The 11,118-nt window shown below is 45.6% G+C and overlaps 1 protein-coding gene across 1 annotated transcript in view; it reads left to right on the top strand.

Annotated features, from left to right (window-relative positions):
* Positions 1-11,118, top strand: part of TARDBP (TAR DNA binding protein) — a 55,242-nt gene that overhangs the window by 32,192 nt on the left and 11,932 nt on the right. The window lies entirely within an intron of this gene.

The following is an 11,118-nucleotide window of genomic DNA, read 5'->3' as shown; positions in this document are numbered from 1 at the left end:
CTAGGTGGGGGTGGGGAAGGATACTGCAAAGTCTCCATTCCCTCCCCACTCAACACGCAGGCTCAGAGTAAGGGTCAGGAGTGTCATCTAAAAAATTCCTGTGTTTGATTCGCGTCTCGGGGGAATGAACCCAGATAATTTATATCTGCCGCTCGTTGCAAGAAGTAAACTGCATATAAACCAGAAATCTCCCAGTTCAATTCCCTGCAGGCACCAGTGCTAACAATATACCTGTGTGTTTTCAGCTAACACAAAATCGCATAGTACACAATGTTCCAACCAGGTTCTATAGCTCATCTGAAGCTTGTCGGGTGCATTAAACATAAACGGCTGTGCAATTTTTTTTTGCTTTCTGAAATCAATGTCCCATTTTCATCATTGCGACAAGCAGTGTACAAGCGCTGAAAGATAATGGGTGATATTCTCGGGAGCAGATGTCAGGTTGGCTCCGAGCTCAGAAGTGAGTCATAAAAACCCCTGATTCCCATCCAATTGCATCTTCAGCTTCGCGAGAAGAGCTATCCCAACGTTATGCCTTTGCACTTTGCTCAAGTAGAACCTCCTACACCTTCAAGAGACGGCGGACTTGTGTCGTGTGTTCTGAGCGAGGCTTCCCAAGAGCCTGAAGCAAACTCCTTGTCCTGGCAAAAAAAACTTTTTATTAATTTCCTGTGAATTCTGCTCCTTCACATCCAGCAAAGTCTTTCAAGGGAGGATTTACAGTCACAGACCTTATCTGGCTTGGAGAGCTGTCAGGCAGATATCTTTGCAAGGAGTCTCAGAGAGTCACAAACCAATGAAGCGAACTAATTGTCTCCTGCAAACTCCACTCCCCCTTTCGCTCCTCTTTTATTCCCTTTGGGTGGGGCCATTCATCATGATATCAAGTTGGCCATTCCCACCCAGTCACATGACCACCTAGCCACACCCATCCAGCTGGTCATTAGGCAGATCGTACTAGTGGCCCGCAAGATTTAAAATTATGAATTTAGTGGTCCCTGAGGTCCGAAAGGTTGGTGACCTGTTCTGACCCCCACCTTGCCCATTCAGAAACTACAGCCAAACAGAATGTTCAAAGGAATGTTTTTTATCAGTCCCGGCTCTTGCTAGCTGCGAGCCCAAAATAAACACAGATAAATGCTCTGGCAAAAAGTAAACTACAGCAAAACAGATTATATAAATCAAATCACTTATCCAAGTGCTTTTTCTCGATGGTTGCAAACAAATGGAGAACTTGACTAGAACAGAAACGGAACGTTGACTTCTGCAACCAGGGCGTGGCACCATCAGTCTTTTATCCGCAGGAGGCAATCCTAACTAGCCACAGCTACTCCTTATCATCTCCTGTGAATCCTCAATTGTTCCTTACTTCGGTCAGCCCTTCTCCTGTGTGCATCCTGAAACCACTCACAGGAGGTTTCTGTGTCAGAGTCTGATAGCAGCTCCAAAGGCTCCTACCGAGCCACAAAACTGACCCATGCTCCAGTCTATCCCCTCATGATCCCACCCAAATCCTAGACAAGCCCAACCCTGCTTAGCTTGGGAGCACCAACAAGGTCTGGCAGCTGCTACTTCCGCAGAATCCGCTATCAAAGACTCATTAGGCATTTAGCATCATCCCTACCTCCAGTTTTGTATAATGCAGTTGGAACAGTTTCTCCTGGCTGTTTCTGTGACAGTCAGTTGTTGTCCAATTTGGCCCTGGCTTTCTTCCCCCAACCTTTTCTGCCAAGATTGTTGCTGCAAATCAGGACTTAAATAAAACGAGCCTGCAAACAGATCACGCTCTTGTCTTGATTTGTGGACTTGGCTCAAGCCGTAGATTTGGCACACAGGCACATTAAACAGTTGGCTAGCGTTGATGGCCAGCAGTAATGCCCTCATTTGCGGAAGGTGAGCCTCGGGATATTCAGCTACTTAGGCTGCGCTGCACTAATGCTCTAATCCATGCACGCTGCCCCGATTCCTGCCCTCGAAGATGGCTCAGCCTTCCCCAATATGGGCCTTCCAGATTTAACAGAATAACGTTGGAAGTTGTGACCATAAATCCTCCCTTGAAAGACTTCGTTGGAGGTGAATGAGAAAAATTCACAGTAAATTAATAAAAGGGTTTTTTTGTCGGGACAAGGAGTTTGCTTCATGCTCTCAGGAAGCCTCGGTCAGAACACGGCCTCACAGGGCCACCAATTTAAGCACGAATTGAAATAAGTAGAATATTATTTTAATTCTGTTTTGGGGTACTTATGGAAAAACAATGCTGCCATAAGGCTAATGGAGAACTCCTAATAAAGAAGCAGCTTGCACTATATAATTAAGAAATTAAGACGGGGAAGACAATAAGCTGAAGGCTGCAGTTTAGGGAGGCAGAATTGGGGACACACAAACGTTCTGCGATGAAATAATACAAACTGACAGACTTTGTGTTCCTCTCCTCTCCTGGTTGGTCTAACGCAGCTTGCTGCAATTTGGCAGATAAATTCGGACAACGGTTTTCATAATTCTGCGGTTAATCCCAATACATCCAAGAAAGACTGGGGTGACAGGTGTTCCAATAGCTGAGGGGTTACCACAAAGACAAGAGATGGTGGGGTCAACCTATTCTCCAAAGTACCTGAGATCAGGAGAAGACGTAACCTATGGAAGAACATTAAAGAGAGAAGAGAATTAAGGTGAAATTTTCTGACCGTGAGAACAATTCATCAGTTCAACGGCTTCCCTCCAAGGGCTGTGGATGCTCCATCACTGGAGGTTTTCAAGAAGAGACTGGAGAGCCACTTGGCCAGAATGTTATAAGGTCTCCTGTTTGAGCAGGGAGTTGGACTGGAAGACTTCCAAGGTCCCTTCCAACTCTTGTTATTCTAGGATTGAATTCTCCAAAGCACCTGAAGGCAGGACAAAAGAAGCAGTGGATGCAGAGATTAAGTGAGGTACAAAGACCACTCTATAAAACCCTTGTAAGGCCACACCTACAGTGCTGCATCCAGTTTTGGTTATCACACTATAAAAAAGATGTCGAAACTCTAGAAAGAGTGCAGAGAAGAGCAACCAGGATGATTAGGGGGCTGGAGGCTAAAACAACGGTTGCAGGAACTGGGCCTGGCTAGTCTAGTGAAGAGAAGGACCAGGGGAGACGTGATAGCAGTCTTCCAATATTTGAGGGGCTGCCCCAGAGACGACGGGGTCAAGCTATTTCCCAAAGCTCCCGAAGGCCAGACAAGGAATAATGGATGGAAACTGACCAAGGAGAGATTCAACCTGGAAATAAGGAAAAAATTTTTGGCAATGAGACGAATCAACCCATGGAACAGAAATTGCCTTCGGAGGTTGTGGGGGCTTCATCACTGGAGGCTTTCAAGAAGAGACTGGACTGCCATTTGTCAGAAATGGTGTAGGGTCTCCTGCTTGGGTGGGGGTGGGGGTGGACTAAATGACTTACAAGGTCCCTTCCAATTTTGTTAATTTGTATCCGAAAGTAATCAAGGAGAGAAATAAGGAGAAATTTATTGACAGTGAGAACAATTAGAGGAATCTTTGTCTCCAGAAGTTGTGGGAGCTTCATCATTGGAGGCTCTCAAGAAGAGACTGGACAGTCACCTGTCAGAAATGGGATAGGGTCTCCTGCTTGAGCAGAGGTTGGACTAGAAGACCTCCAATGTCCCTTCCAACACTGTTATTCTGTATTTAGCCTAGAAAGTCTCTAAGGGGAACTCCCAACACTGATGATCCATTAGCAGCCTCCGAGGACAGAGCAGGTCAAGGACACAGGATCCATTGAAGCAGAAACTTGTTAAGTCTTCCAATTCTTTCAGCTCCTGTTTCTGTCACCCCTTCAGTTCTCAAAGAAAGGCCAAGCGTGTGAGTGACACCTGGCCTAATGCAAGTGGATGTGTTTTTATGGAAGCACCCTAACGAAGGCTGAAAAGATTTTTAAAACGTTTCCCTCCCTCCCCTCGCCTCCCAGTTTCTCTGTACCTCTAAGCTTCTTCTCAAGGTAACATTACAATTAAACAGGAAAGAAGATCTGGCGGCTGTGGACCGGGAGGGTGATGTGGTGTGTGTGTGTGATGGTTTTGCCAGGACTGAAAATAAATGTTGTGGTCCACTAGCAGAGCTGGCAGCAGATTCGAACAGTGAGGAGGCTGGGGAGGAACATGGGCCAGTCCTGGAGTCTGGGGAAGGCTCTGATGAGGGCTCTGTGTCGGAGGCAGAGAGGGGGCCAGGGCCATCTGACAGTTATCAGCTGCCTTCAGAGTCAGACATCAGTGAGACAGAGGAACAGCTGGAGCCTTTTCCCAATGTGCGCATGCGCAGAGTTGCCAGATGACGGGAACAGCTAAGGAACAAGGGTCAGCTTGGGAGTAAGGCCATAGGTGGATGGTAAATGGCCCCTCCCAGAGGACATAAAAGAGGAACGAACGGGGAGTGGAGTTTGCAGGAGACAATCAGTTCATTCCTGCATTCTTGCCAAATGTTGCGGCGTCTGAAAGATATCGGCTTGGCCACTCTCCAAGCCTGATAAAAATCGGTAATTGAGAGCTATCTTGAAAGACTGTGAGAGAAGAATTCACTCTAAATTAAATAAAAAGGGATTTACCAGGATGTGGACTTGGCTTTCTTGTTGCTGGGGAAGCCTAGGTCAGAACAATAAAGCAATAAGCCAGGAAAGGGAAGTGGGCTTGATTTTTCAGCCACAAAAGGAGGTTTTATGTTGCAAGTGGGTGTGTCTCCTATCAGAACTGACAGTCTTGCTTCCATCCACAGCGTGCTGGGATCCATCAGCTGAATTGCCGTTTTCAGTTAAGTCTGTGCATGTTAGGAACTTGCCAGTTTTGCCTCTCTTGGATGTTACAAGTAGGAAAGAACCCAATTCTCATTTCTCAAATCTTCCAAGGTGCCTTATTGAACTCAGAAAACTGGCCCTGATCTGTGAGCGTGGATATAGAAGCCGAAATTGCAGGGGGGGGGGGAGGAGGAGGGGAATAAATATCAGATTTAAGTCTGTAAAAGATTTTCTTTTGAAGGGGATCGTCTTAGTAAGACAATAAGACTATCTTTTAAGATGGAAATATTTGTTCTGATCTAGACTTCCCCAAAAAGCACGAAGCAGAATCCTTGTCCCGACAAAACCCCTTTTATTAAACGAACGTGAATTCCTCTCATTCACATTCAGCAAAGGTCTGGCAAACAAAGGAATATTTATGACCACAGACCTTATCCAGCTTAGTAACTATTTTCCAAATGAGGTGCTGTGCAAGGGGCAAAGAGTCTCTGAGATTCACGGACAGATCTTCGCACTCTTAGAAATGAATCTAACGACCGAATGAATCGTTTCCTGCAAAATCCCACTCCCCTTTTGCTCCTCTTTTATTTCCTATGGGAGGGGCCAATCACCTTCCACCTGCGGCTTTACTCTCAAGTCTACCCTGAGTTGTTCTTTTCTTCTGGCAGCTCGGCACATGTGCACACTGGGAACAGGCTCCCAACTGCTCCTCTGCCTCACTGCTGTCTAGCTCCGTAAACACCTGATCACTGCCAGACAGCCTTGGCCCAATCTCTGCCTCCGATGCAGAGCCTTCATCCGAGCCTTCCCCAGCCTCCAGGACTGGCCCATGCTCCTCCCCAACCTCCTCACTGTCCAATTCTGCTGCCAGCTTCCCTGGAGGGCCACAACAATATTTTGGATTTAAGCTGTGGATTCTGGCTGCCTGCTCTGATGTGCGGTAATAAGGGAAGAGACCTCATTTACCTCCAGATGCTCAAATTTGGTGTTTTCTATAAGAGGACCTTTGAGTTTTTCATGGATTCTCCCCCCCATTCTGACAGGCCACGTCCTCCTCAAAAGCAGAACTTGTCAAGAAGGCCTTCCGAAGGCATTTGGAGTTCGCCATTTTTGTTTTCATGGTATCCTGGCCCTCTCAATTCCTGGCAAATAGATGGGGAAGAAACGGAGGTAGTGACCGGTTTTATTTTCGTGGGCTCCAAGATCACCGCAGATGGGGACTGCAGCCAAGAAATTAAAAGACAGCAAAGTAAAAAGCAGAGACATCACCCTGCCAACAAAAGTGTGCATAGTCAAAGTTGTGGTTTTCCCAGTTGCCATGGATGGCTGTGAAGGTTGGACCATAAGGAAGGCTGAGCACCAAAGAATGGAGGCCTTTGAACTCTGGTGCTGGAGAAGAAGACTCCTGCATTGAGTCCCTTGGACTGCAAGGCCATCCAACCGGTCAGTCCTAGAGGAGATCAACCCTGACTGCTCTTTAGAAGGCCAGACCCTGAAGAGGAAACTCAAAGACTTTGGCCCCCTAAGGAGAAGGAAGAAGGACTCCCTGGAGAAGAGCCTCATGCTGGGAACGATGGAGGGCAAAAGAAGAAGGGGACGGCAGAGAAGGAGGTGAATGGATGGAGTCACCAAAGCAGTCGGCGTGAACTTCAATGGACTCCAGAGGATGGCAGAGGACAGGAAGGCCTGAGGAACATTGTCCATGGGGTTGGACACGACTTCGCAACTAACAACAACAAAATCAACCATTTTTGTTTTCATAAACAAAAATTGATGACGCACCTTTCAGAGCAGCTGATCGGTTGAAGGGAAAAAAAAAGTGGCTTGAACCCATCTGCCCGCCAATTGGCATGAAAGAGAGCGGCTCATTCATTCTGATTAGCCGGCCCCTCAGAAGGTGGGCGGAAAAGGTGAATCCGGACAGCTGCCCTGTGTGCTGTGAAGAGAGACCCATATGGAGAGTCCTAATACCTATTAAAAGACATCTGTGAGCTAAATTGAAAGAATAATGGCTCATCCCTTGGCGTGGCAGCCCAGGAGGCAGACTTCAGCACCAATTCATCAGAGGCAATTTCTGGTCCTTACAGCCCTGTTAAATCCAGCCTAGCGGGCGGGCAGGAAATTAAGCCCCTGTCAATGGCAGGGATGAAAGAGGATAATTTTCCTCTTGCCGTTTTTTTAATGGTCTCCCTCACCCCTGGTAGTAAATACCACCATACTTCCAGCTCTTCAATTCTTTTCAATTGCATGGAGAACTTCTGACCAGAAAAAAAAAATTAGGTACCTGATGTGGTGTGGTATGGAGGGCCACACAATCCATCATTCGTTTAACAATTTTGCACACTCACGTGTAGCAATAGCACTTAGACTTATATACCGCTTCACCGGGCTTCACAGCCCTGTCTAAGTGGTTTACAGAGTCAGCCTCTTGCCCCTGACAATCTTGGTCTACCTTTTACCCAACGCAGAAGGGTGGAAGGCAGGTTTAAGTTTTGTGCCACAATTTCTCTGTTTGAAATATTCTGACAATTCTACAGAGGAATTATTGAGTCTGTCATCTGCACCTCTATAATTGTCTGGTTTGGCTCTGCAACCCAACAAGACAGACACAGACTTTAGAGGATAATTAGAACTGCAGAAAAAACAATTACCGCCAACCTGCCTTCCATTGAGGACCTGGACACTGCACGAGTCAAAAAGAGGGCTGTGAAAATATCTACAGACCCCTCACGTCCTGGACGGAAATTGTTTCAACTTCTACTCTCAAAACGACACTATAGAACACTGCACACCAGAACAACTAGACACAAGGACAGTTTTTTCCCCGAATGCCATCACTCTGCTAAACAAATCATTCCCTCAACACTGTCAAACTATTTACTAAGTCTGCATTACTATTACTATTAATCTTCTCATCATTCCTATCACCATCTCCTCCCACTTATGACTGCTTGTATCATTATGATTTATATTGATTGTTTCCTAATATGATTTGATTGCTTATTTGTACCCTATGGCTATCATTAAGTATTGTACCTTATGATTAGTGACTTTACTTTTATGTACATTGAGACCATATACACCAAAGACAAATTCCTTGTGTGTCCAATCACACTTGGTCAATAAAGAATTCTATCCTATCTATTCTATTCCATTCCATTCCATTTCAGGCAGATGAGAATGTGATTAAGTCAAATCTCTTTGACTTGGGAATGGGAAACAGGTGAAAAAGTGACCACTTTTATATGTTTAAAAGAAAAGAAAATCCTTATTTTCTGGAAGGGAAGAATTAAGATTTATCAATATCCTGATTTCCTTGTATTTCTGGGTACAAATTGGCCACTATTATTCCATTAAGGAAGTTGATGGGCCCAGCCCGGAAAGTAAGTTTTCTTGTAAAAAGTGCCCTCAGCCTGGGAGAATTTTCTGTTCTGAAGCTCCCTGCTCTTTTGGCTAAAGTAAACCTGAACTGCCTGGAATTAAATTAGCCCTGTGAGGTTTATGGATCATTATATCTCTTGCAAATTCTAGTTTTATTGCCTGCGTCATGCATTTGAATGCGTTTGTTAAAGACCAATTTATGAGATTATAGGTACATTTTTCCCAGCTTTCTTTTGGTGTAGTGTTATTTATTAATTTTCTAGCTGGATACCTGTGTTTTGTGACAAAACTATGTGATTGGGCAATGCAGGAGAAATCCAGTTTACTCCAGTTCAATCCATTAGCTCAGTGGTGGACTATCTCTCACGCCGCCTTGAATGCGGAAGCAGTTCCATAGATGGAAGGTGTAGACATTGTGGTGAGGTACTGTAAGGAGCCCCAGGCCGCTCCTGAGTGAAGGAGTGGAACATCTGCCAGTTTGAACTGATGTAACGGAATGTGAAGCAACTGGCAGTTGGAACAGAGTTCTTTTCAGGTGGGGAGTGGGAGTAGAACTCCTTAGCATCAGAGCCTGTTAATTACTGTATACAAAATACTAGTGATCTGATGCTCATTTCAAAAAATCCTTTCTTAGCGAGCACCTAGAAGCCAAGAGGAACATATATGCCAAATTTCAAGTTTGTAGGCTTTATGGTTCTGGAAATATGGCTTTTATATATATATATATAGATTTAATACTTTTTTTTTTTACTCTGGCATTTACAAGAATTGTCGTTCTCACTGTTTGGTGACAGATCAAGTAGCCAACATGAAAGCAGAAACCCTCATCTTTGGGGCTATAGCTCCAGAAATTTGGGGATGGTGGCCTCAACAATGATGCTGCATAAGGGGAAGGTGTCTGTTGGCTCTCAGTTCTTTTATGTTCTACTGAGTTAGTTGTACACTTTGTCCTCTTTATTTAGGACGGTTTGGCCCATTGATATTTCCTATTGAAACAAAGAAAAAAAACCTTGAATTACTCATAATGACATAACATTCTTCCTGTTTAAATGCTGGCTGTTAATTTTTCCTCTGCTCCATTAAGCATCTATGATTCAGCTGAAGAAGCAAAAACGGCATAAGAACGAAGGCTCTTCTTTGAGTTGCCCTCTTTGGTGTCGTCTCCCCCCAGGTCGCCTGGGCCCAACAGCTCTTAGTCACAGCAATCCGACCCTGGGCATGCTTTCTCACTGAAGAGTGGAGTTACAATGACAACCGAGGTCATGCTGGAATTGCCCAAGACAAGGAAGGGACAGCCAGCCTCCCAACTGACCTTCCTCTCACTGGCTATTAATCATCATCATCTGTTGTGGCCCACTGGTGGCCTGCGGAGCTGACAGCAGAGTTGGATGGTGAGGAGTTTGGGGAGGAACATGGGCCAGTCCTACAGTCTGGGGAAGGCTCGGACGAGGGCTCTGCGTCGGAGGCAGAGACGGGGCGAGGGCCATCTGGGAGTTAGGTGCTGCCTCTGGAGCCTCCAGAGTCAGACATCAGCGAGGCAGAGTGCGCACTAGCGCAGAACTACCAGAAGGCAAGGACAGCTAAGACGAAAAAGATGTGGAGACTCTAGAAAGAGTGCAGAGAAGAAGAACAAAGATGATTAGGGGACTGGAGGCTGAAACATATGAAGAACAGTTGCAGGAACTGGGTATGTCTAGTTTAATGAAGAGAAGGACTAGGGGAGACATGATAGCAGTCTTCCAATATCTCAGGGGTTGCCCCAAAGAAGAGGGAGTCAAACTATTCTCCAAAGCACCTGAGGGCAAGACAAGAAGCAATGGGTGGAACTAATCAAGAAGAGAAGCAACTTTGAACTAAGGAGAAATTATCTGACAGTGAGAACAATTAACCAGTGGAACAACTTGCCTCCAGAAGTTGTGAATGCCTCAACACTGGGAGTTTTTAAGAAGATGTTGGATAACCATTTATCTGAAGTGGTGTAGGGTTTCCTGCCTAGGCAGGGGGTTGGACAAGAAGACCTCCAAAGTCCCTTCCAACTGTTATTCTACTCTAAAAGGGACTACTCGGGAGTAAGGCTTGGAGGTGATTGGCCCCTCCCATAATCCATAAAGGAGGAGCAAAGGCACGTGAGCCTTTGCAGGAAGCAACTTTGTTCATGCTGGTGAGTTTACATTCTGAAGCTCCATTTTGACTCTTTGCTCCTTGTGGCCTTGCAAAGTTAATTGCCAATTAGGTCTTTGGCAGCGTTTCAAGGAAGATAAAGGTGGGTGCTTATCAGCCTTATTCCGAAGGACTTTGGCAGACTTCTGTCAGACTCTTTACAAACTATTTGTGACTTATTATGGGCTATGAATGCACATAGTTCACAGCCTTTGAAATAAAAGGAGGATTTTTGGGACTAAGCGTGTGCTTTTCACTGTAATCAGGAAGCCTAGATCAGAATATCATCTTCTTTTAACGACCCCCATAATCCCTTGTGGGTAGAGTCTGGCCAATTGAATAGCGCTAGCAGAGTGTTTTAATGGCCGGATGCTCGTCCTGTCACCAATGTGGAGTTTTGTTCAGCAGATATATTTTCAATGTGCCCAGAGAGAGAAATATCAGCCTCTACCTAGGATTGAACTCGCAGCCTCCTAATTGTGAGGCTAGAGCTCCACCTCTGGGCTATTGACAAAACACAGCTTCTGTGCTTAGTTTGTACTCAGTTGTGTGCACCACATTCCCACGTTAGACCACTTGAGCAATTCACCTAATCTGAATGCTTAGCGGCGAGGAATCCCGTCCTGTAAAGATAATCAATGCTCTCCACGCGAGCACGTTCACAGCTGGCTGCTTTCCTCTCTTGCCAGTTTGCCGTGGCGGTGCCCTTAATCTTCTGCCGGGTTCTCAATTTCATACGTAAAGCAGGGCTTCTGAATATTTACAACGTTGGCTGCTTGTTTGTGGGTTCGAGTTTG

The sequence above is a fragment of the Thamnophis sirtalis genome, unplaced genomic scaffold, assembly GCF_051295495.1.
Source record: "Thamnophis sirtalis isolate CommonGarterSnake01/CBP01778 unplaced genomic scaffold, rThaSir2_p1.2 scaffold_15, whole genome shotgun sequence".
Classification (NCBI taxonomy): Eukaryota; Metazoa; Chordata; class Lepidosauria; order Squamata; family Natricidae; genus Thamnophis; species Thamnophis sirtalis.
The sequence above is the reverse complement of the archived record's forward strand: the minus strand, read 5'-3'. Positions and strand labels throughout refer to the sequence as shown.